Source organism: Lichenostomus cassidix, chromosome 12 (genome assembly GCF_008360975.1).
Source record: "Lichenostomus cassidix isolate B80296 chromosome 12, HeHo_3.0, whole genome shotgun sequence".
NCBI classification, from domain to species: Eukaryota; Metazoa; Chordata; class Aves; order Passeriformes; family Meliphagidae; genus Lichenostomus; species Lichenostomus cassidix.
The window spans coordinates 6387773-6412379 of NC_139493.1; the positions used below are offsets into that span (position 1 = coordinate 6387773).

Here is a 24607-nt window from a genome sequence, read left to right on the forward strand (position 1 = left end):
CCAGAATTTCTCTAGGGCTTCTTATATTTTCATGAAAAGGATCAGTTGACTTGAAGAGAAATGGTAATTCTGGTATCTACAAATACCCTTTGGTTGGGAAGAATGTGATTCAGGTTAGTGTGCTTCTGTGATTGGGCTTTTTCTTCCCGTTTTCTTTTTGTGACACTAATGTACGTTCACATCCATGGTTGCACACTAAAGTGATCAAAAGCAAAGGGTTGGTTTATCATGAAGTGGCAAACCACGGCTGTACTTTGCGGTGCAGAATGTATCAAGATAAAAACACGACATAATTTTTAGCTTTCCCTGTGTTTATGTTCAGTGCCAGAGGTACTCAAGTGATTTTGCAGTGTGTATACATTGCAGTCAGGTTTTCCAAAAAAATGATAGTATCTTTTGAAATCTGTACAGGATCTTACTTACCCTGCTGGGCTTAATTTTAGACTATTGAGTTTATCGTTCAAGGAGAAAAAAAAATGGGTTTGTTGTGTGTATTTAATCAAGTGCAGCAAAAAACTTTCACAGGCATCATTCATCTTCACCAGCCAATTTTTATTTCCATTTTGTAGCAAAACCCTGCCCCAGTAAAATGAACTCGTTTATTGTGCAGATCTGATGGCACCAAGATTACAGCTGCTGGCAGGTATCAGCTGCTTTATGGGGACACTCCCCATATGGATTTTTGGTTTTATGGGGTTTCAGTGTTGAGAACTGTGTGTTTAATCATAGAAATGCCAGGAGCCAAGGACTTCGGGATGCTTGGAAATAAGGGAAAGTGCATGGTGTTCCCATTGCAGCTTCCAAAACATGAGATGTGCTGCAGACGCCTGTGGCAGCAGGATTTCCAGCAACTGGCAGGGTTTAGGATGCTCATACATCCTTAGGTAGCATTTATCCTTCACATCCATTTGCCCTTCTGGGAAGCTCCATCCATGGAAGAGGCATTCATCCCTTTCGTGGTGAACCCAGGTGTGATCAAGAAGCTGGCACCAGGCATGAAGGAGATCTGTGATGCTTCTCTGCTTGGTTACTGCTCCATTCCTCAGGCTCTGGGTGTTTTCATGGAGGTGATGGGAGCGGGGTGGAATAGGGAAATGTCCACCATAATTTGTGACAGGGAATGCCTCAGTCCAGCCCCAAGTATACCTCCTCTGTGTGGGGCACAGCCAAGGTTATGCTTCCCAGTGGACAAGGCTGCAGCTGAAGCTTCCTCTCTGGGGAAGCCTGCTGGCTGCAACTACAGAATGTTTTAGTATTTAATAAAGACTTGAAGAAATGTTGTGATTTGCCAGTCTGGGCTTTGGTGGCACATGGGCAGTTCAGCACTTGGCAGTGGTCACACGTGAGAGCAGCCAGTGAGATGCCTAGCTGGCAGCAGCCAGAGCAACAGGCATCCCCACTTGTGTGAATTTTGGGCAGGCAGGCAGACATGAAAATCCATGTCCCAGGAGTGGGGTTTGTAAAAGTACTTGGCATTGTATTGGATAGCCCTTTGTGTGTGGGAGATGCTCTGATTTATTGGTGCAAGAGCTGGTCAAGGTGGGAAAGTGGAGCTCACATTGCTCGTGAGCAAATCCCAGTCATCACCACTCAAGAGACCTCTCTGGGGTTTGTTTCCATCAGCCCTTAACTCAAGAAACAGTTTCTGTCCCTCCAGCTTAAGACACAGGCAAAGAACTGGCTGGGGGAGAAAACAGTGCTGTGTCCTAAGCTGCAGGAAGGGAGCACTGGTATTTTTCATAATTTGAAGTGCTAAAACCATAATCTTCCAGTTCTGTTTCTGAGCACCCTGGCTGTCTCATGTATCTGTGGGCTGCTACAGCAATATATTCTTCTCCACGTCCACATGAGCCAGGGGTGATGGCTTGTGAGCTGTTCTGGCAATACAAAAGAAAAGAAATAAAAATAAAAGGCTGAGAAGGGGGCAGGGAGGGGATGTGATGCCAAGTGGAACAGCTCTGTCTTACCCGCCTCGAAGAGAAATGATGGAACACTGAAGGAGACAGGCTCCATCGCACAGATTAATGTGCAGTGTTTGAAAGCAGCCAAGAACATTTTATACACACAGAGAGGCTGGAAGGAGCTGGGTGGCTCATCCCTGCAGAAACCATTCCTTTCCCTAAGAGAGCATTTTTTGAAAAAAATAAAAGCAGAGTACAAAGGTCTCCAGGAGCACTCAGCCGCTCAGGCAGTTTAATTGGCTGAATGTAGAGCTTTACAGTTGGGATTAATATGGATATTCCTTAATAATGTGTCACCTTGTCAGGAGTTCCAGGGTCAGGACTGCAAGGCTGCATAGTGGTTGCAATGAAAGTTCTTGCCTTTCCTTCTGGCTTTTATTATTACAATAGCTCCCAGTAGTGCATATTGAAAAGAAGATGTTGTTGAGTTGGTTTCTTCATTTCTTCCTGTGCAACTAGTGAAAAAAGTGGAAAGATGAGAGGAAGGATTACCTGCAGAGCCTGGCAGTGATGCCTTCATTGTGGGTTGGCTGGTGGATCCACACAGGCTTTGACCTGCACATGGGGATGTGCAGTGCATCAGTGTAAACACGGTGAGCTTAAACCTAAGCAAATCCCACCAGAAATCAAGTGAAAGTGATTTAGCAGTGCTTGAGGTGGCTTAAAAGGACCTGAGACCATTAGCAGTTTTACAAGCATTTTTCAACTGGTCTTACTGCCTTTTATCTCTGTGGGTCTCCCCTGAGTGACCACCAGCACATGTTGCCTGCAGGGAGGAGGCTCTCCTGTCCTGCTCCCAGGTTAGCCAGGGGATGTCTGTGGCCATTGTTGAGGGTTATTTTCCTGCTCCTGGTTTTTTCTCCTTCTTTCCTTCTTTCTCTCTCCCTCCCCTCCTAGTAATTTCAGAGGGGGTTCTGGGAAGCCCACCTCCTTGATCAGCGCACGTAATTGCCACCAGCCCTAATGGGATGCACTCAGAAGAATGTTTCTGTAATTTCCCTGCGCTCCCACCTGCCCTTGCCCCTCTCCAGGAGTGATTGCCTCCACAGCTTTATAATCAACATCTCGCCCAGCGCAGAGGAGAGGCTCCTGTGCCTGGAGCCACTGCAGAGCAATGAGGCTGAAGCCTTCCCCACTCCCTCTAAAGCCATTAGCGGCACAACAGCGAGCAGCAAGCACACAGCTGATAAAAGTCTCAGCGAGGCGTGTGCTCCTGTAATGATTGTATTTTATGCATAGATAATTTTGATAGAGTTGGACTTCCGAAGCCTACTGTCATCAGGGTGGAGTGAGCTGACCTGTTAATCATAAGAGGAATTAATGGGAATTACAGCTGGTGGAGGCCCCTCTCTGAAGAGCTGGTTCAGGGGTAGCACTGGAGGGGAATTTAAAAACGAAGCAGAGTGTGTTGTCCTTAGAGCTGCAGATAAAGTGGCAGCGAGGCAGTTCCCAGGGGAGAAGGGAGGTGTGGAGGAGATAAACTCCAGGAGTACAAACAACAGATTAACAGCCTCATTCTGAGGAGCATGAGCACACATGCATTTTCATTGCATCCACTTGGTAATTAATGGAGACTTTGAATTTAACCAAGAGGAAGACCAGAGCTGCCAGGATTTACCTGACATTCTACTACATGATTGCAAATGAGGGATAAAAGTCCCCATGAAGAATACACATTCAGGAAAGGTTGAGCACCTCTCCTAAATTAATTTTGGGATCTTCAGGGTGTCATTTAAGGATTTAAGGCTGGAAAAGAAAGTACACTGCACTGCTCTCTGCTGATGCTGTGTCTGGCTCAGCTGAGGCTGGCACTGGGTGGCACAAAGGTGGCTTTAAGTCTGTGGTTTTTGTGGGGTAGCTCAGAAGGTCTCTGTTTGCTGTCCCATGTCTAGTAGTGAGGTGCTACTGCTCACCTACTGAACAACCCAGGTTAAATAATACAGCAAGGAAAACTCAGACTTGCAGGGGAGGGTGGGGAGAATATATTTTGGGTAGTCTGTCAGTCAGCTTGACACTAATTGGTTGCAGTAAGTAATCGTTCTCCATGTAAATTAGACTCCAATTTCCTCTGTAGTCTGTCTGTTTGCTGTGTGGGCTTCGGTCTCTAATTAGGCTCTCACGTGGCAAACCTGGTTTGTAAGCTGCTTTTGTTCCTGGAGAGCCAAGCTCAGCCCTCCCCGAGGCTGCCAGTGCTCTTCGAGCCCCACTCCCGAGTGGGATGGTTCTTAGATCAACACTGCCGAGTTCTAATTCTTCTTTTAATGGATGTTTTGATTACTTCTATATTTAAAGCTTGCAGTGGTGGGGAGGGGTTAGCATGCAAAGAGGCTTATTGGACTTACAATGGGAATACCCCTCCAAAATGCTTCCTCTGCGCTCCTGGAAGCCCTGCTCACTCCTCCATGAATAGACCTCATTGAATCCCCAGCCTGTGCGAGGGCTGGGGCAGCTTGCCCACATCTGGATTCTGCTGCCTGTCCAGCGGGACACCTGGAGTGCAGACCACTCACTCCCCCCTCGCTCGGAGGAGCTGTGTGAGCACATTCAGAGCTCACCCAGACGCCAGCCCACGCTCTGGAGCTGCTCCAGGGTTGCACATCTGTAACTGAGTGCACCAATGTGCAGTTGCATGAGAGGCTTTTATCGCTGCCTGTTGGTTGTTGGTGAATAAATGCAGGTTTCCAGGTCGCTGCCTGCAGCAGGCACTGCCCATGGTGTAGCCCTGTGCTTTCTGAGCTGCTGCCAGCAGACCCAGTGCAGCCCGAGTGTCAAAAGTGAGCATCAGGGTCAAGCGTTCCCTGTGTGTAGCAGGGAAAGACATATCTCTGCAGTCTGCACCAGGATGGGGAAAAAAGGCAAACTGTATGTTTTGGCCGGTCAGGCTGTTTGCCAGCAGCACTTTATGATTCAGTAGTTACCTTTGTGAAATTCAGTATAACTTCAGGAGCCATGTGCTGAAGGTTTCTGCAAACCTTCTCTGTTCGTGTTAGAGTCCTGCCTCAGATGTGACAGCAGCACTGGTAGGCTTTCTTACACACACTGCTTTTATTGGCATCCTGATAGTTCCCGTACTGATTTTTGATCTGGTGATACAGACTGAGAGTTGCCAGCTTTCTTCAGTGCTGTCACATGGCTGTTACTTCAGGTAGGTGGATAAGAAACTTTTTTAGCAAGAAAGAGGTGAAACAAATTGAGCGTGGGGGTGTTTTTTTATTGCTTCTCTTTGTGTGATTTACACATTGGCAAGGTAACTTTGCTTTCATACCGCTAGTCAAAACTGGAAGGGATGTTGGCTCTGCGGAGAGCTACATTTGGGTAAAGGGACAGGATTGGATCAGGGCTTAGGATTTTCACCAATAAGCTAAAACTGCAGTGGGCGTCGCTCCGGCAGCTGGGGCAGCCGGCGGGGAACTGCCCTCCCCAGATGCCACAGCTGCTGGTGGGGCACAGGCAGCACCAGCCCAGGCACTGCCATCCCCGAGGATGCTCCGGGCTCCATCCTGCCTGTCATTCTCTCTGCCCTTGCCCGTTCCGTGGGGGTTTTCCAGCATGTGAATGCCTCTTTAGTCGGGGTAAGTCATCGCGCCCCATTTATAGCATCTGAAAGTATAAGCGGCTTTAATGCTGTACAAATGTTTGTGTTAGGAAATGGTTTTCTTTTCCAGCCCTGATTCCTGCCTGCCTTTGCGAGCACCAGTTCTCTTTCCAGGCTGAGCCCAGGGGCAGGAGCAGGGATGTGCTGTGTCCTCTGCTAATTATCTGACCTAATATCTGGACACAGTAAAACTTTTACTTGATGCAAACATGACTTCTGTTGCCAGTCCCTGAGCTGCTCCTGCTTTTTCACTCTATTTAAAACCCATGAAGAGTAAAACCCCGCGGGAGGCTGGAGCTTATCTTCAGCTCTGGGTTTCCAGACGTGCTGTGTGTCTTCTCAGCTGTTGCAAGGATATGTGTGGAATGACAAAATGCGAATTTTGGGTCTTTGGCAGCTGTGTTTAATGCAGGATAAAGGGGTATTTTAACTTTGAGATGTCGGATTTCTTATGCCTTTGTTACTATGAATTCAGGAAAAAAACTCCAATTTTCTTTCAGGCAAAACAAAAGCTTCTTTTGAAGGAAACAAAGTCTTTTAAGTACTTAATCAACTTGCTGAATTCAATTGCATTAGGATAATTTAGGAATTAAACAGAAGGAGGTTGTGTTAGTAACAAACCGCGGTTTTGGTTGGAAACAAGGATTCATTCCCGCTGGAGAAGGCAGAGGAACCCGCAGCCTGTGGGCAGAGCTCCTGAGTCTGTTTGCTGGGCGGGGGGTGGGGGTTTAACTGCATCCTCTGTTTGCCTTTGTTTAGGCAGTGCAAATTATTTGTGTGCTTTAGGATTCCTTCTCTCCTTCAGCAGATGTTTTGTCTGTGCAACTGGTGGAGTAATTAGAGAGAGATGTGGCACTGGTGTGCAAACACCCCTTGGGGGTGGGTAAAGAAATCCCAGCAAAATTCATATGGCCCAACATATTTGACTTCATTTCTGCAAAGAGTCTTTTCTCCCCACTGCCAAAAATAGGCAGTGGCTGCATCCTAGGACAGAAGACAGTTAATGGTGAATTCCTCTCAACTGCTGCTAATGGTGAATTCCTCTCAACATGTAAATAATTCACTTGGGATTTTTACCGTGGTGGCTGGGGATGATTAAATGTTCAGACTGTAGGAAATTACCAGGAGATTTGATGTTTTCTCAGTGGCTTTGGCAGCAGTAGTGGGGTGACATGGGAAGCTCTCCCTGTGTGGATTGGGCTCTCTGTAGATTTTGAAGTCTCAGGTTGCACGAGAATGTTTTTGCTCAGCTACCATTTAAGTAATGGCAGCAACACACTGCTTCCCCTAATGATCTTGATTAAGTTATTGGTTACTTCCTTAATTAGCTACTTCATCTACTTACACCTTAAATGAGTCTATGTGTTCACCCAGAGAAGTGGGAAAAAGTTCCTGTTTTTTCTATTTTAAAGGGGTTTGGTTTGCTTTTTCAGAAGGCAGCTCATCTTAAATCAGTAAGGGAGCTGAGGTGAGGTGGCTTCCCTGGTGCTGCCACATCAGGGTTCTGTGGGATGGGCACAGTGACAGCATGGTGATGAGGGGACCACACCACCCCTGCTGGAGCATCCTGCCAGCCACCACCAGGTCCTTCCCAGCAAAAATGCCTTGAGAGGGCTGGAAGTGAGCTGCTTCCAGAGGCTGAGCAAAACAGCACCATCACTTTACCCGTGGAGGTGGTGATCTGTAAATCCAAGCAGCCCTTGCAGGCTGGCAGTGGAAATGTGCCGGCGTGTGTGGTTCTGGCTCCAGGAGATGGGTGTTGGTGCTTCTCGTGGGCTGACTTTCCTGGCAGCAGGAATTTGAAATGAGATATAGCTGTACATTTATTCCTGGCATCTGTGTTATGCAGACAAACTAAATAAGTTGAAGTGGTGCTTTGAAAGCCGTGTTTGTGTGCATTAACTGGACTGAGGCTGGGCTTGTATCTCAGGACCAGTTCTGGCGTGGATAAAGCATATTTTAATCTCCAGTGGTCTTTACATTTCCTATGCATTAGCACATGGCACTGTGCTGACCTCCCAGTGTCTCCACACAGCACTTCAAAAGCCTCTTCTCCAGCTGGCACTAGTTCCTCACCACTATTCCCCACACACCATCCTTTGCTGCGCTTTTTCCAGGATCTCAGAGAGACTCAAATGTTTCTCTTCGGAGACTCCTTGTGATACTTGTGGCAGCAGCCCATGCTGCAGACCAGCCTATTTGTTCCTGCTTTTCTGCTGTTTATTACTCTTAATGATATTCCCTTCGTTAGCCTTAGCTTCACACCCTCCATGGAGCAGAGCTCACTGAAACACATATTGCATAATGAGCCTACTTCCATATAGAAATCAGAGAGACAGGAGCTGGGACTCTCCCAGCTAAAATGGAACTAAAAGCTTGCCCTTCAGTTACACTGAAACATCCGTGCCAAAAAATTATGTATTTGGGAGGAATTACCAAAGGTTCTGACGTACACAAGCTTTAGTCCTTTGAGTCTTCTACATTTTTAGCTGTTTGGCATGAAGTTGAACTGTTTCTCTCTCAGAGGAAACGTTTCCCATGGCCCATGTGAAAGGCAGAGCATCGCCCTGCAAAGCAAAACCACAGGGAGCAGCTCAAACGTGTCTCCAGCACCAGCACTTGCTCCAGCCAGGACCTGCTTGGATGGCAGTGCTGGAAATCCCACGTGTCACGTTTGGCAGCACACACAAACCCCCAACCCCAGTGCTGCCAATCCCAGCTCACTCTGGGCTCTCAGCGTTACTCTTGTGGTCTTGGTATCCCAGGGGAATCACAGCTTTTGGGTTGGTTTGTGAAATAGCTGAGGGTTGGTGGGAAGGACTTGAATATGTGAATTCTAATGGTCCAGAAAACAAAATCCTAATAGTTCTGTGCCGCAATTCCTAAATGATTGTCATGATGTTGTGATGGCAGGCGTGGTGGGTCTTGTGGTCAGCTGTGCTTTGGACACCATGGGTGAGCATCACCGATACAGCAATGCCTGTGGGTGATCCATGTTCCCTTCCAGGTCTGTCCTGGATTGCTTGTGTAACCATTGGAAAAATCATGGACACCCTCCAAGCTGCAGATGGGGGAGAACAGCAGAATTCCTATTGCAGCTTTTCAGGGGTTGGTGTCAGAGCAGAGCCAGCCCCAGGGTGGTACCCAAGGATTCACATATCCAGAGGGTACCTGCAGTGGGCACCATTGTGATGACAACCTCCAAATGCAGTGTAAAAAGACAATAAAACCAAATAAACTAGATTCAAGAGGAAAATATATTGCAGGCTTGTCCCCTCTGCTTTTCTTCCTCTGCTGATCCTGAGAGGACGTAGCTGTGAGGAAATATTTGCTCTTAACAGGGTTCAATTTCTCTTTGCATTCCTTGGAAGCCTGTGTTTGGATTTTGCCCTGTTGGTGTTGGTTTATGCAGTGATGTTTCCAGATTGCATGGGTATAGTTCCAACCCTTGGTATTTTGTGCAAAGATAAAGAAGAAAGAAAGAAAGATGGGCCTGAGTAATGAGGTGGCTATTTAATCACAGCAGGACTCGCAGGCAAATGTGCATTAAGTATTTATGGGACAGTATTCATTAACATTTTCCCTCTGTTGGCACCGGGCAGTTCGAGAAAGCTGCTGAGAGAATTGGAGTCTGTGTTGCACAGCCACAGACCTGGAAAGGGCTGCAGCAGGGAAAGGCATGAACGCTGGCTTTGTTACCAGACATGTCCCTTGGAGCTGGCATTGCATTTGGAGTTGCAGCAGTAAGCAGGGCTTGAGTAGTTTCACTCACCGTTCTCAAAATGCTTGCGGTAAATATTTTAGGTCTGATTTTTTCTGGCTGCCGCGTCTGATGAGAGTGCAAGTGGCTGACACCGAACCCCTGGTTCGCAGGCAGGCAATTAGAGAGATAAGCCTAAGTGACTTCATGTGTCTCCTTTTTAGATTGCTCCGGTCTGAGCTGATGTAAAGGGCTGGGATTAGCAGAGATTGAGTTCTCAGAGTGCTGGAAACCAGCTGTGGCCAGGGGCCTCATCCAACATGTGCTGTAGGTAGTGAGTTATGGAGTGAATTTTCTGTGGGCATGAAATGATGCCAGGAAGATTAGAACGGATGATAAAATAGTATTAATGCTGGCTTCATTAACAGCATACAAGGTATCAAATTACTCTGGTTATAAAAATCAAAAGTGTTTCTTATATTTGTTAAGTGAAGCTACTTAAATAGTTGAAATATGTTTGTATGCTGGCCACTGCATCCTCAAATACAGGATTGGTGAAGTATATTAGACTTCCCACAGTGTAAATGGAAGGTCTGAAGCAGTAGCAGCCTGATGGTTTAAATTTTCCTTTGAGATGACACGGGGTCTTGTGTTAGATTTTAGGATGCCTTGTTCTAAACCAGTACTGTGAGCCCAAGACTGGCCTCAGCCCATGGCAAAAGCTGCAGTGCTTGCACAGGTCTGCCAGATTTGGGCTTTGGGGCTGAAGGTCCATGATGCTGGCTCTGTCCAGCCACTGCAAGTGATGTGCCCAGATCAGGCTGTGCCCACAGGCACCTTCCCTGGTGGAGAGGAAGTTCCTCTTAGTACTACTGTTATCAGGAGACAGCTCTGTCCTACTTTTTAACAAGTGTAAAAGGGACTTATACAGAGAGAGAATTACCTCCTTTACCTGAATGCCTGTTGGATAAAATAAATGCTAATCGTGACTAATTAGCGAATAGATTCAATGTGGATGTCACTGTCATCCATTTATTTCCACAGGCACCACTCAGCAGAGCAGCAAGTGAAAGGTTTCACTGTAGCCATGCTCTTGGCTTCCTGATACCTTCCCCTGTCCTTTTTTATGAGAAAGGAGATCCTGATGGCAGTCGGGACAGGGGTGTGGTTTGTGCCAGGTGTGCAGCACAGAGGGCTTCTCAGTGGGCTCAGCCTCTGGTCTGTGCTGTTTTTCACTGGGATTAAGCAATGCCTTGTGGCATCCCATGTAGATGGCTTTGATTAACTTGCCGCTGACTTTTCACTGCCTAAATGGTCGTTCAGGAAACATTCAGCAAACCTCCTGGTTGCAGTTATTCCTGAACTCTCCCGCCCAGCCTGGGCTTCTTCCTTTCGTGAGGGGTTCAATTTCCTCAACATAAACATTTTCTGCTCTCCGAGCTTGTCCTTGTTTGTTGTCTTCATATTCTCATTTTCTTAAGCACTGCAGGAAACAGTCCCTTGCTTGAAGAGCTTAGAGCTCACACCTCCAAACATCTTCACAGCAGATACTTTCTGAGTGTCTAACACCCACTAAAAATCACAGGGAGCTGAATCCTTAACTACTGCCAAAATATGCAGATACCCTGAGGAGCTAACTGCCTCCCCTGACCACCTCCCTTAGACCCAGGGATAGCAGAAAGGAAGTGAGAAGAACATTCCCTCCTGGAGCGTGAGCACCAGAAATTATTCAGAATTAGTCTGGGTCTAAGCCACAGCATATTTTTGCAATTTAGCAAATTTTTTGCAGTTTGTCACATCAGCAGCTTTGCAACCCTTGTACTGACTGTGGATGTTGATCCAGCCCCTAAAACTGGTGGAAGAACACAGTTTTTTTTCTGTGCTGTATGCTCACTGCCAACTTTGTCGTTGTGTTTCAAGGGAATTTAGTTTAGAAATGCTTCATAGAAGGACAGTGGACACATCCATCAGTGGAGGATTGTTGTATATGCCTGTTGTAAATTAATTTTGTCATGTTTTGGCATTTTCTGTACAACAGCTCATCTCTGAGGATTCAGACACTTCAGAAAGTTGAGTATGGCAGGTTTGCCTCAACACAGACGAGACGAGGTTTTGTTCAAAGTCACAGTCAAAATCATAGTTGACATGAAAGCTAAACCCAGTTTCACATCCCTTCTGGAAGCACAAAGTGCTGCTCACTCCAGTGGAGGTGGAGAGGCTGGGAAAGCACATAAGTTCTCTGCTCTGTGTCTTGTGTGAAATGAAAACTACCAAAGTCAGAACTTTTTTCACGGCAGAGATGTCCAGAATACAGCAAGTGTCAAAATCCTTGGCCATGGTTTGCACCGGTGCGTGCAGCAGGCGCTCGGGGAGGGAAAGGCAGCTGCTGGACTGCGATTGCTGCTTATTACACTAATTACAATTGTCTCGCTGGTATCTGAGCTTCCCTTCTCCTTCCCCCATCTGTCAGGTTGGCCATCCATGGCTGCTCATCTCTTTGAGATCCGTTTGAAGTGCTTATTACCCTGGGGAGCTCGATGGCACTCGCCCTCCACTTCTCCATACTGACACAAGGGAAGGGTCGTGGTTTTACACAGAAGGAATTTTGGGTATGGAGCTGTTCGCCCTGAATTAGTGCCATGGAAAGGGGAGATGTTGTCCTGACTCTGCAACTCTACATTTCTAAAAATCTCAGCCAAATGAGCCACCATGGTCTGGAGCATCCCAGCTTGTTTGGGATGGAGGGAAGAGGACTTTTTTTTTTTTTTTTTTTTTTTTTGCCCTGTACCACTGCAACCAGGCGAACTACTGGTCAGAGCAATCCCCTCCAGTCCAGGCACACCACAGGAAGGTCCCCAGCTTTAACCAATCCACAGTTTTCCAGAAATAGCCTCAGCCCTCTGCTGCAGGAGCCTGGCTGGCCCTGCCTTCAGTCAGCAGCTGAGCTGACCCCGAAACTGCTGTTCTTTTGTTGCAAGGAGACACTGTAAGTCAAATGCTCAGCAAAAAGAAAGCAGCACTGCTTGGGATGCCCACCTGTTTTTTATTTCCCCAGGGAGGGGTTTCGCCTTGTCACAGGGACAGGGAGCTGGCTTTGCAGAACAGCTCACTCCAAAGAAGCTGGCTGAGCTACAGAACAATGGGACTCACTAAGTCTCTAGCAGCAATAATTGCTTCTAAAAGGCTGATGTATTTAGTCTGCTCATGTTTAGCAAACATGTTTGCTTCGCCCTTTGAAGATAATGTTGCGTGCAGTGCAGCATAGTAAGGAAAAAGAGAGGAAGAAATGGCCTATGGTTTCAGCATGTTTAATGAGGAGTGGCTGGTGGGAGCCATAGCATTTGATAGTTCTGGTGTCCCCTGTTAATCGCCAGCGACTGGATTTCCGCACTCCTCCTGGTGCTTGAGCTGTGGGCAGGTTGCCCTCGTGGGGCTTACACAAGCTGGGAGCCCCACAGCTGAGGCTCAGGCTGGTGGAAGGCCAGCAGCAGCTTGGCAGGGTGATGAGGTCTCTCTGCAAGCCATGCCTTGGTGTGGCTGTGATGGAAAGAACCAGCATCTTCCAGTATGGCTTTGAGCCTTCCCTAGGGCTGTTACCAGGTGCATGCCAGACCCAGGTCTGGGTCTGGCACAGTGAGGAGGGAGTGCTCCCATGACATCGCCAGCACTGCACCCATCCAGGGCAGTGGGAACAGCCTGGGACCCCATGGAGTAGGGAGCCAGTGCAGGAATTGGTGGCCATGCTTCTAGCCAGCCCTCTCCTGATCTAGTCATAATCCCTCCCTGCAGGTCCTGATCCCCCTGTTCCCAGAGCAGACCATACAGTCGCATTTCCCTCTAGATAACGATAAGATAAAAGCCTGGCCGTACTCTACCAGAAGAGAGGAAGGTTTAGGGGCTGACAGGCTGCTGCAGGAGGAAGGGATGCAGGTTTCCAGCTGCACGCTCCCGCCGCCGTGCTGCCTTTGATGAGGGCTGTGATTGATGCTGTGTTTGGAGCAGGCAGCGACGCGCTGACCTTTCCCTGACGGGCTGAGCAGCTCTAATGATCTTGATGGAGCTGGCGATTTGTGTATTGGGTTTGATGTACAAGGCTTGACATGGCATGGAGAAATGGGACTAGAGTATGACTGACAGCCCATTCCCATTAAGGTGAGGCACAGGCTGTTCTCTAGTGATTCCTTTCAAAGAGAATGCTCCTGATGAATTGTATTGCAGCAGAGAAGTTTGGCTGTTAAATACCATCCTTTTAATAGCTTCCAAGCAGTTAAAAACAGATGAGAATGAAGTAACTTGCAGGCCAGAAGGCTTATCGCTAAAAAGGCTGTCCAAATTATACACTTAATTAATATTTAGTGAATTATTTTTACCCTGACTTTTATGTTGAGTCCTTAGGCAGATAAAACAATGCAGTGGCTTGCATCTGGGATTCTCTTTTTCTGTAATTCGGTTGTATAAAATTTCAAACCCTGGACTTCTTGCAGGCAACATTAAAACCTTTTAATTTCCATGAGTTGAACTGTGTATAAATCACACCCTGGTTGGCACATCTCGTGGGTGCTTGTGGCAAGAGTAATGAATTTCATGGTTTGTTATGAGCTACTAAAACCAACACAAACACAGAAAGCCTGTTGTAATCTCAGCATATCGTTCAAGGAAGCAATTTATTCCTAAGTATGAACAAATGTCAAGCCACGATAACGAGTTGTTATTACTAATTAAAACAAAGGGAAGAATAGCAAACATCTCCTGTCATGTGTGTGCAGTGCCAGGCTGTCTGGAGGACACTGGTGCTCCATCCAGAACCAGTGGGACAGCCAGGCTGGGAACCTCGCCACTGCCTAAGACAGGATGACCCTCTCACTGCATTCCAGGAAGGGCACTGGGCCATGGTCCTAAAAGGGCTGGGAAACTGCCCAAGCTTAAATAGAGATGCAACTTTTCGTAATTTTATTGTTTTCTTTATTTTGGTGAGGCTTTTTAAAATCAAGGTTGGTTTGATTGTAGATGTCTTGTGGAGTTTGGGGTGTACTGAAACAGCCCATGACAGTCCATCTGCTGGCACTGGCTGGTTCTGTATCATCCAGGGCCACTTCTTGCTCTCAGGTATGAAATAAAAACCCATTTGGGCACCTTTCTTTGCACAGATCAGCTGAGAGGTGAGGGGCCAAGCGCATTCCTGACTATATCTGATCTCCCTGTCTCCCCGTGCAGATCCAGTGGGAAATTTAAGACTTGAAGAAGTCTTGAAGGCATTGCGAAAGCCTGTTTTTGCTCATGACCCAAGGTGCATGATCTCCTGCTTGACACGTTATGAGAGAATTGGCTGGATCCAAAAATGTGCTGAATTTACCACCTCCTTGTGCATTTAATGCAGTTTGGGTGCAAGCAACAAACAGGTCTTTTGTCTTAGTGGGCAAACAGCAGGCAGCTGTGTCTCCTGGGTGGCAGTAGAAGCATGGCCATCTCAGACCTTTGGTGGTGTCAGGGGAGTTGGGCCAGAGGTTTGTGTATAAATATTAATTGAGGGTATAATTTGGATAGTGTTTTTAGCAATAAGCTTTCTGGCCTGCAAGTTACTTCATTCTCATCTGTTTTTAACTGCTTGGAAGCTGTTAAAAGGATGGTATTTAACAGCAAAACTCTGCTGCAATATACCCTGGGACCTGCCTGTGGCAACCAGCTGGGAGCAGGAGCTCATGTGGTGCCAGCCAGGGCAAGGGAGGCACCAAAATCCTGCTGGCAGCCAGGAAAGATGTGCGCAGTGTGGTTTAAGGAAGTAAAAACCAGGCTTGTGTCACTTTTCCAGGACTGGGCTGGCTCAAGACTTGCCTCTGGGCACAGGGATGGTCCAGCCCCTGTTCTTGGGGGATGCACAACATTGCTGGTAGGACCAGGCAGTGCACAGCTAGTGCAGAGGGGAGCTCAGGGACTTAAGACAAGAAATCCTTAGGACATAACCACTGACCCGAAACACCCTGTTAGACAGGTTTGAAGCCAAAAAATAAAATAAAAATCATCTGATGTGACAGCGACCCTGACAGTGTCAGGCAGACACAGAGAAGGGCGACAGCGAGGGAGTCCTGAGCTGCTGCCAAGGCACATGTCAGTGCAGACTTGCAGGGGTAGTTGGTTATCCTGAAAATACATCTTCTGTTTTGTGCAAATGGAAAATTAATTTGTTGCTGATCAAAGGTTTAGATCTTTGAAAAACATACCAGCAGATAAGCTGAAGATTTATGCGTTTTCTTTGTAACATATTTTCAGTGAACGCTTTATTGTTTGTGGAAAGGCCCCAAGAAAAATATGCGATTGCAAAAATAACTGTGTTGAGTTTATTTAGTTTAAATTACGATAGAGTGCTTTAATGAGGCTTTTGTAGACATCATTAAAGGACACTATTAAAAAGTCTTCAGATGAGAAGCCTATCAGGCTAGCAAAGGGGAGAAAACCACAGGAGCATCTGGATTGTTCACATTCAGTTACAAATTTGATTTCAACATATAAAAGTAAAAAACATATTAGTGCCGAGTGGAAGCTGGAGGCTATGAAAGCCTTATTGTGTTAAGCTCTCTAAAGCTTCTTGCATTAAGGTGATTAAAAAAAGAGAGAGAGAGAGAGGAAGAGATAGTGATTGATGAAACTCTTCTGTTGGTGTGCTCTGTGTGTCACACCAGGGCATGCAGTGCTGGGGGTGGGGATAGTTGGTCAGTGAGGGTCCTTTTGGGTTGCCTGGACATTAGGGCGTTGGACTGCAGGGCAGTGACGCTCAGGAGCATCAGCGCAGTGCTCTGGGTCCCCTGAGGCATCATCCCTGGGTTTGTGTGGTTCAGTGCTGCCAGAGGACGTGGGCAGCACAGCATGAGCTCATGGCCACACCTCACTGTCCAGCTCTGGCTGTGCACCAGAGGGTGCCAGCCGGGGTCAGGCCGGTCTCGCTGGGTGAGTTGGTAGGAAGCACAGAAAATTGTCTCTAAAATCAGCCGCAGTGCGTATGGGCTGTACCTCCCTTTCTGCGTCAGCTGCTGCTGGGCTCCATGGTGTTTTAAAAACTAAATTCCTCCTTGCAGACCGACAGCACAGATCCTTACCCATGGCTCTGCCAAAAATGAGTGGAAGGCAGCAGCGGTGACAGCAGGAGGAGCGGGTCTGTCTCGGTTGGTCTCAGGCAGCAGCCGTGTGAAGGTACAAATGGCAGCCCTGAGGAAAAGCAGAGAAGGCCAAGTTTTGGGATTAATGATCTGCATCTGATGTTGGTCTCTCTGCCTCTCTGTCTATTCTGTTTTTCTTTGAAATAAGACATCCCTGCTTCTAGCATTGAGAGCTGTGGGGAGGCATTTGCTGCCTTGCTCAAAAAGAATAAAGAAAAGGAAGCTCATCTTTATTTAAAGTCCTGAACTGTATTTCATGACTCAGATTTTCCAGGAAGCTTTCCCCATACCTTGGGCACATCCCTGTGTGTCTCTTGAAGAGCCAGGCATTTGGCTGGGCGGAGTGGGGTTGTACCCTGCCACGTAGGGTCATTTCCCTTGCCTGTCACTAACAGCTTTTTGCAGTCACCTTGCCTTGCAAAGCTGTGCCCTCTCCAGCCTGTCATTCTGCTGCTAATCACTGCCTTGTGCCCAAGGACCACACTGGGCTCATCCTATGCTGGCACTGGGGCAGGAGCACTGGCTCTGCCAGTGGAGATTGCTCTGCAAATTACAGGGTGAGTGTGGGAACGGAGCAGAGAAAAACCACTGTAGTATCCAATTCTGCATTTCTGTGGTCAGAAAGAGCAATGGGAAAGTAATCTATTATTGTGCCTGTGGCTGTGAGCCAGGATGGGCTCAGTGGTGGTGGTGGGGGGACCTGCCATCCCCCTGGTCCTGGATGGACTGGTGGTGCATGCATTACAGTCTGTATCCCTGTGGGCAGCATTTTGGGGTGGCAGAGTCTGAAGCCCGTTGTGGCATCCCGAGGTAGCATTGCTGTGCAGTGCCCTGGCATGTTGCAGCAGAGGATACTCACTAAATAATTCAGAAAAGCAACTTGATCTGACATTCATCAGGTTAGGTGCCCGGTGACCTTGAGAACACCAGTCTGCTGTCAGTGCACGTGTCCATGCCGTGCAGCCCATTGTCATCAGGAGAGTCAACATTGTCACATGGAGCACTATTGACTGACAGACAATCAATACATCAAGGTGATAAAACACAGCAGTTATGAAACATGGGCTATTGCAATGATTTGTTAAATTAGCCGTAGGTATGAGCTTGTGCAAATGGCAGAAAGTTTAGAGTTGACTGGGTTTGGCTCTTCATCATTAAAACTAGCAACGAAGAGAAGAAAGATGGTGCTACATTTACAAACAGAGCTGTCCATCACATGCCCCTGCATTGAAGAAGGGGCTTCCTGCTCTTGATCTTTCTTTATTTCAGTGGCTTTTTTACTTCTGCTCATTTGCTTCATTGCTGGCAGTTGTCAGCATCCATCCTTGTAATGGTGCAAGTCCTTCACCTAACCTTTGAAAATGTGCTCCACAGGCTCAGTATTCTCCTTGCTGCCTAATGAAACACCCATTTCACCTGCATAATGTGCAGAATCCGTCAAGAAATCTTGTGTGCCTTCTGGAGTTATTCCAACACATGACCTTTTCACAAGCCTCGCAGTAGGTAACGGTAATATGGAGCAATTGCCAGAGATCCGGCAGCTTTCAAAGCAGGAAGGGCTCATTTCCATTTCCCTGAGACAGTTGTGTGTCCAAACGTGGCAGCTTCTAATCTGATTTCTTGTCTCAGAAGAGGCTGTTCGTTGGATTTTGTGGATATTTAGATTTGCAAGTATTGGAACAAGAAGTCTGTCAGGAGCGATGACGATCATAGACACTGTTTGGAGACACAAAGCTCTTCTGCTCACAGCAAGCCCTGCAGCTGAAGTGTTACAGACATTGGTCTTTTACTAATCTTTTACTTCAGCTTGTGATTCTCACTCCCATTTTATCATTGTGGATGAACTTACACTGAAAAGTGTGCAGTTCCTGGTGTGATGCCTTTGTGGAGATGACCAATTGGCCACGAAAGCCAAGGTGAACTCACCTTTAGGATAGTTGGTTGCCTGGGGATGACACTGCCACATGCCCTGGGGTGGGATCATGTCAGGCTGGTGATCAAAGCTGCTGTAGATTGTTGCACAGAGCATGTTGTACAAGAAATGTGGGGCTGGACACAAGTGTTTGCAGCTAAAGGGCCTTTCCTCCTTGGAAGTTAATGAAGATAAAGTCAGACATTTTTACTCATGCACTGGGTGAAAATTAGTGCCTACAAAACATGTCCTATGGAGCAGGATGGGTTTCTTGTGCTGGTTGTAGCCCCAAGTCACTGCTGCATGCTTTTAGCAATGTGTTTCCAGGGAACATGGGTAATTTCTGCTCTACAGCATTTCTGCTCAACATTATCATTTTATAAGCAGGCTTCTTTATTTGCTTTTGCCCAATCCAGTTTTGTCTCATTTCCTTTGTGTTGTAATCAACATGTTCTGAGTTTAAGAGGAAAAGTAAATCATCTTGGGGCCATGGCATGTTAACCATAGAGAGGCAAGCTGACAGCCTGCCTGCAGCACTGATTCAGGCTGGAAGGGGCAAAATGGGCCAGTTTAGGAGGCTGAAGTATTGGGGAAGATTTTTCCTACAAGTTCTGTTGCTCTTTGTAGTTGGAGGAGTTAAAGGAGACCATCCTCAGCACTTCAGCCATCTGCAGCAGAAGCCCCTGTTCATGAAAGGAAGGTCTGTGGCTGTGTGCAGTAACAGAGTCAGTGCTCACATCTTGAACTTGCTGCTCAGACTTAATTTAAATGGAAAAAAAAGAGAGTTCAGTTCAGATCTCTGCACATTCTTGTTTTGTCCCCCTTGGCTGAGTAACTTGAGGGAGGCTCTGAGTGGGAGCTGGGCTGGTTTGTCCCAGCTGAAGATCTCACCCTTGAGATTTTCAGTATAATTCCATGTAATTAAACCTAATTTATGAGCCTTAATAATAATAATTTAAAGCATTTGAGGCTGCAGAAAGACTCACAGCTGTAGTTTCTGCATCCTTCTGTGTTCTGTAAACATAGCTAACATTGCCAAAATCAAGGGCTCTGAAATCTGCAGTCAGGCCTCAAAAGTCAGGAGCGTGCAGCAGAATGTTAAGGAAACTTCCCAGTCTGACCATTCACGAGACTCTCTGGCAGTCACATTGCCAAGGCCAGAGACTTCGACTTCTGGGACCAAAGTCCCTTCATGGCAGCAGCTCCAGTGAGCCAACGGGATCCCTGCTTAATTCCCCACACACCCCACTTACAGCCAGACCAGGTTTCCTCACTGGTTCAGCCCCAGGTTTCTCATAGCAGAGTCTCAGATGTCCTGTTCTCTAAAGTCCTTTATTCCTGGAGCAGCAACACAGAAGTAGCCCAAACTGGTGCCTCCAAGGAGGACCCTCCAAGAAAGGAGCTCCTGGACTTTTATCTTCTCACAGTCTACCCAGGCCCGAATCTTGCTCTTCCCCCGGAGTCTTTCGCTCCTGCTCCCCTCTCCCTGTCCGTCCACCTCGCTGGCATCACTGGTCTTCAACTCCTTTGTTATCCAAAGGTCGGCAGTTCCCAGCTCCTGCCTTGTCTCTCAGTGTCCATTCACCTGGGCTGTCATCCCCCCATGTTCATGTCCTTTGTTATCCCAAATGTTGGCAGTTCACAGCCTCTTGTCTCAGGGCTCCACCCAGACCTTAAAGTGCATTTTAATCTCCATCTCAATCTGCAGCTTTCCAGCCCACCTACCTGAACCCAGGTGTATTCCACAACAAGAAATACTATGTGTTACGAAAGTTTTATTTGCTTTCTGTGGGGTTTTTTGAGTCCACAGAAACTAGTTTTTTGAATTTCACTCACTTCTTGCAAATGCAAAAACGGAGAAGTAGACATTCATTTTTTTTGACCGAATTCCCAAGCAACGGACTTTAGGAGCAGCAGAAGAGATTTGGCAGCGTAGCTCCTTCTCTGCGTTTTCTTTTCCAAGGGAAAGGAAACACAGGGGAGAGAGGCTTAGCATCCCCGTTGAGGTGGTGTATTCCTGGCGCTCTCAGTAGTCACCTGAGACTCACATAAAAAGGTGTGAATCGTTCATCTGTCGTGGCCGTATGAGAGGAAATGTATTAAAATACGCAGTGACCAAAATGCCACGCTAGTAATTCGTATTTCCCAGAATATTTAGCCCTGCTGGTGATAAACATGCTGCGTCTAAAAACCAGTAGGGAATCATAGCAAACGACTGTAGAAAATAATTAAGAGGGCATTGAAAGCCAGGAGAAAAACGATACGTTTCTCGGAGCCAGCGGATCATTGCGTTAATAGCCCGCGTACCTAAGAAGCGGTGCCTGAAGTTCGACAGCAAGTTGAGGTTCGGTCAGCATCAAATGAGAAGGGTAAGATAATTAGTATCTTCACACCATTCAATTTGGGATGCTGGTGTGGAGCCAACTCTTTGAAACACGCAAGCGAGCGAGGAGGATTTTTTTTTTCCCCGTCTCCCATTGCCTAAGCAGCCTACAGGATTTATTGATTTGGGAGAGCGGGCTGATTTCCATGTAAATAAAGGGGCGGGTGGCCGGGCCGTGGCGCCGGTCCGGGTGGGATGCGGTGACTTTGGCTTGCTGACATCATTGCTCATTAACATGCAGGAGAGGAGAGCAATGCAACAGCAGAGCCCCGCGCCGCTCCCGCGCCGCCAATTATCCTCCGCGGGCTGCATCGCTCCTCGTTAATGCCTTGCGCTCGCCGAGCAAATTGGACATCCTCTCGCCACCTCCGAGGGTCACTCAGTGAAAGGCAGGCTGCAGGGGGGAGCTGCTGGGTTCGCTCGGATTGGGAGCAGGGAGGGAGGCACCCTCCGGAGCCGGATTTGAGAGCCAGGCAATTGACGCGAAAGCTCCAGGCGCGGGGCAGGAATGGCACGTTTTTCCAGGGCAGGTTTCCTTCGGGAACGCGGCGCGGTCGGTGCGTGCCTGCTCTGAAAGGCTCCCACAAAGCCCCGAGCAGAGCCGGGAGCGAGGGATGCTTTATGGCACTGCGGTGCTCCGGCTGGTCCTGCGAGCAGCGCTCCAGCCCAGCGGCGCCGGGCACAGCTAGGACAGCTGGGCAGCACCCGAAATCCTTCTCTCCCGCGCTGTCACTGCCTCTGGGAACAGGTAAGCAACTGCCTTTGGCCAGTTCAGATTTGCCGTGGGTTCTTAGGAGGGGTAGAAAGTAGAAGGGAGGAGGAGGAGGAATAAGGAACATTCCACAGATGCACGCAGCTGCGTGTTAACTTTGCTCAGTGTGCTGGTGGTGCTCAGCTGCGAGGGGCTGCGCTGTTTTTCCAGCCTTTGCTGTTATCTGTGTTTATGGATGTAAAAGGTTAATTGTGAAATTGCATTTCTGCATCTGCAGGTTGTCAGGGAGAAATGCTGATGCTGTTGTAATGGACTTTCCGTTTTAAAAATAATCAGGAAGGCTCAGCTGACTAATAGGAGTTAAAAAATCCTCATTTCTCGGTGTTAATTGTGTTGCTCTGGTAAATGCAGCCCCCTGAAGCCTGGGTTCTCTGCACATTTTCTGAGCAGACTGCACGCAGGCTGGAGCTGTGAATGAGGACATTGCTGTTCAGATGTTTATTGTCGTGGTTTTGCCTGCCTGAGAATAGAAAGTTTTAAAGTAATAATCTTTCTAAGCCCTTCTTGTTCATGCCAGAATGCCAAACTGTAAACCAACCTAGAACTGCAACCTGGGGGTTATGTTTTTCATTGCAATCTTTTCAAGTCCAATTTCCTTTTTTCTCTTGTCCCTTGAAGGAACATTTTAAGCAGATGTGACACAGACATGACCTGTGACCGTGGAAAGATTTTAATCCAGTTACTCTTTGTTTTCTAGTCATGATTCCTTGGCGGTGCTAAACAGTGATTGAATCTTTTCAAGCAGTGGAGGATTAGCGCTGGACAGAATAATGCCAAAATAATTATTTGCACCAGATGCAGTGTCATCCTTTCAGTTTTAGCTCTCTTATCTTGTAACTTATCTGACTTATTTTCATTCCGCGATTATTTCGCCTGCTGTGGGAGCACTTACACGTCTCGCATCACTGCCTTGTGTTTATAAGGGTGCCGGCTTGAGCCCGCGATAAAGATTTGTAAAGTAAAACTGTCTGCAGCTAACAAGATTATATTTTGCTTCGTATTTTAATCTGCTCCCGTTGATTGTTCTCGGCCAGCCAGACTTAACAGAATGACCCAGCCTTGCGCATTTGCTGTTGGCAGCCTGGCTCGGGCTCAGCCAGCACAGGCACGGATCAGGCTGGCAGTGTTTGCTTTCACAAGCACGTCAGTATTGCCTGTCTCAGGGGACACTGTCTGAGCCTTAACTTTGGAAATAATGACAATTTTCAGCCTAGCTCATCCTGCCTTTGAGCGTTTTGCCCATCAGCCAGGTTTTTTCCCTTTAGGACGGATGGCCTGGGAGATGCTTGGATTGCAGATTGTTTACTGCTTCTCGTGGTTTCTGCTTGTCACGCTGCAAATACAAACTGGTGAAGGCCCTTAAAAATAGCACGTACAGCCCCGGGGCAGGTCGCTGGGAAAACTCGCTTAGCTTGGCCAGTCTGGAGTGATGGGCTGTGAGCCTGTGATGGGATGGGGGGAAGAGAGGGGCAGGAAGATAAATGCTGCCTGTGGAGAGCCCAGGATTATTCAGACTTGAGAAAACAGTGAAGATCCTGAACAGAGACAGGTTTCTCAGTGGAGTGCTGGGTTTGGATCCAGCGTGCTAGAACCCCAGGCTTGGAATTTCCTTCATTCAGTTAACAACAAAGCAGAAAGAACCCCCTGTGATACAGCTCTGCATCTTGCTAGGCTGAAAAGCCATGCAATAGTACCATTAAAATCTGACAAGATAACCCTCAGGGTAGGGCAGGGCTTTGTCACACAGACCCACATTGGCTCTTGGATGGGGAGCCCAGAGGGAGAGTTTGTCGGGGCCCTGCTGTGCCTGTCCCCTGAGACCTCCTCTGCACCATCCCTGTCAGCCAGGGGTCTCTGGGATCCTTGGGGTTGGGGTTGTCCTGCCATGGGGGACACCAAACCCTCTCAGGTATCCACAGCTCCTGTATCTGCCTGTCTTGTACCTTCTTCTGTCTTTCATAACCATGAGCTTGGCTTCAGCATTGTTTACCCACAAGCTTCAGGGTTATTGCTGCTGCTGAGCCTGTTCTTCTCTTCAACTTGGAAACTAGTGGTTTGCATTTCTTTTCCATGACCGGGGAAAAATATGTGGTTGTTATTGTTTCTGTAGGCTAAGAGCTGAACCTTTAAGGGAAAAAAAAAAAAAAGCCTAACATAAATATGCTGAGAGTAGCGGTAAGCCTGTGAGCTGGCAGGCTGCCTCCATCGTCTTGGATGTGAGGGAGCAGCCTGTTGGATGCTTTTTCTCCTGGTAGCATGGCTGGGCAACAGGCTGGGGCTCACTGCAGCTTCTTTTGCCTCTTCTTTCTCTCCCCTTTGTTTGATCTGCAGCTCACATGGGTGTAGCACTTCGCCCGCTTCTGTCTAACCTCTATTATGAAAAAAAATTATTGAATCTTCTGCAAAATATCCTGAGAGCTCCAAGTTGAGAGTTCTTCTGAGAGCCGCTGAGTTATTAATATCCTTTAATTTAACCATCTCATCTTTATGCATCAGGATTTTCACAGTTCGTGTCAGGGGTTGCAGCTCATGGGAGCAGCCTGGCAGCGTGGTTCAGGTCAGGAGGGTGTTTAAATACCCTGGGGCTCTTACTCAGCTCACAAGGAAAAACTGGAGCCCAGGCAGGGATCTGTGTTCACTGCAGAGCTTTGGGGTTCACCTGGGCTTCCCAAAATGACCTGTGATGCATCCCAGATGTGGTTTAGCCACAGGGTGGAAGGGTTTGGTCGTGTTTTCATTCTCATCCTGGGGTGTTGCTGCGAGGTCTGGCCACAGCTTTGGTCTGTGGTTCTGTGATTCCTTGTTTGCCTAAGAGTGCTCCAGACAGACCAGATGAGGAATTTGGGGGATTTGTGCATTGTGTTGTGTTTTGTCCTAATTTCTTGGTCTCCTCTGGTGTGCTGACGGTTGTTGTCTGCCATGTGGTGCCTAAGACCACAGACAGCAGGATTGGGAACAGCATGGAGGCTGCCCCAGGCCGTGCCTCAGGGAAGCAGTGGTTTGGTACAGGGCACTGGGAACCCACAGGCAGATGTTCTACCTGCTTCTGGAAGGGATGGTCCTGATTCATGATGAAAACAGAGCAATTGGAAAATCCTCAGAGGTTGCTTTTGCTTGTATTTGGCTGCAGCTG

General features: G+C 47.6%; 1 protein-coding gene across 3 annotated transcripts in view; it reads left to right on the top strand.

Moving 5' to 3' along the window:
* PRICKLE2 (prickle planar cell polarity protein 2) overlaps window positions 1–24607 on the top strand; it is a 99518-nt gene that overhangs the window by 37305 nt on the left and 37606 nt on the right. The window contains exon 1 of one of the 3 annotated variants that reach the window (XM_085072384.1): window positions 5378–5533. The exons of 1 other annotated variant lie outside the window; for it this stretch is intronic. The gene's annotated coding sequence lies outside the window, so the exon portion shown is untranslated. Of the gene's footprint in view, window positions 1–5377; window positions 5534–20951; window positions 21451–24607 lie in introns of those variants that run through there. One more of the 3 variants, XM_085072383.1, reaches the window with a different exon arrangement.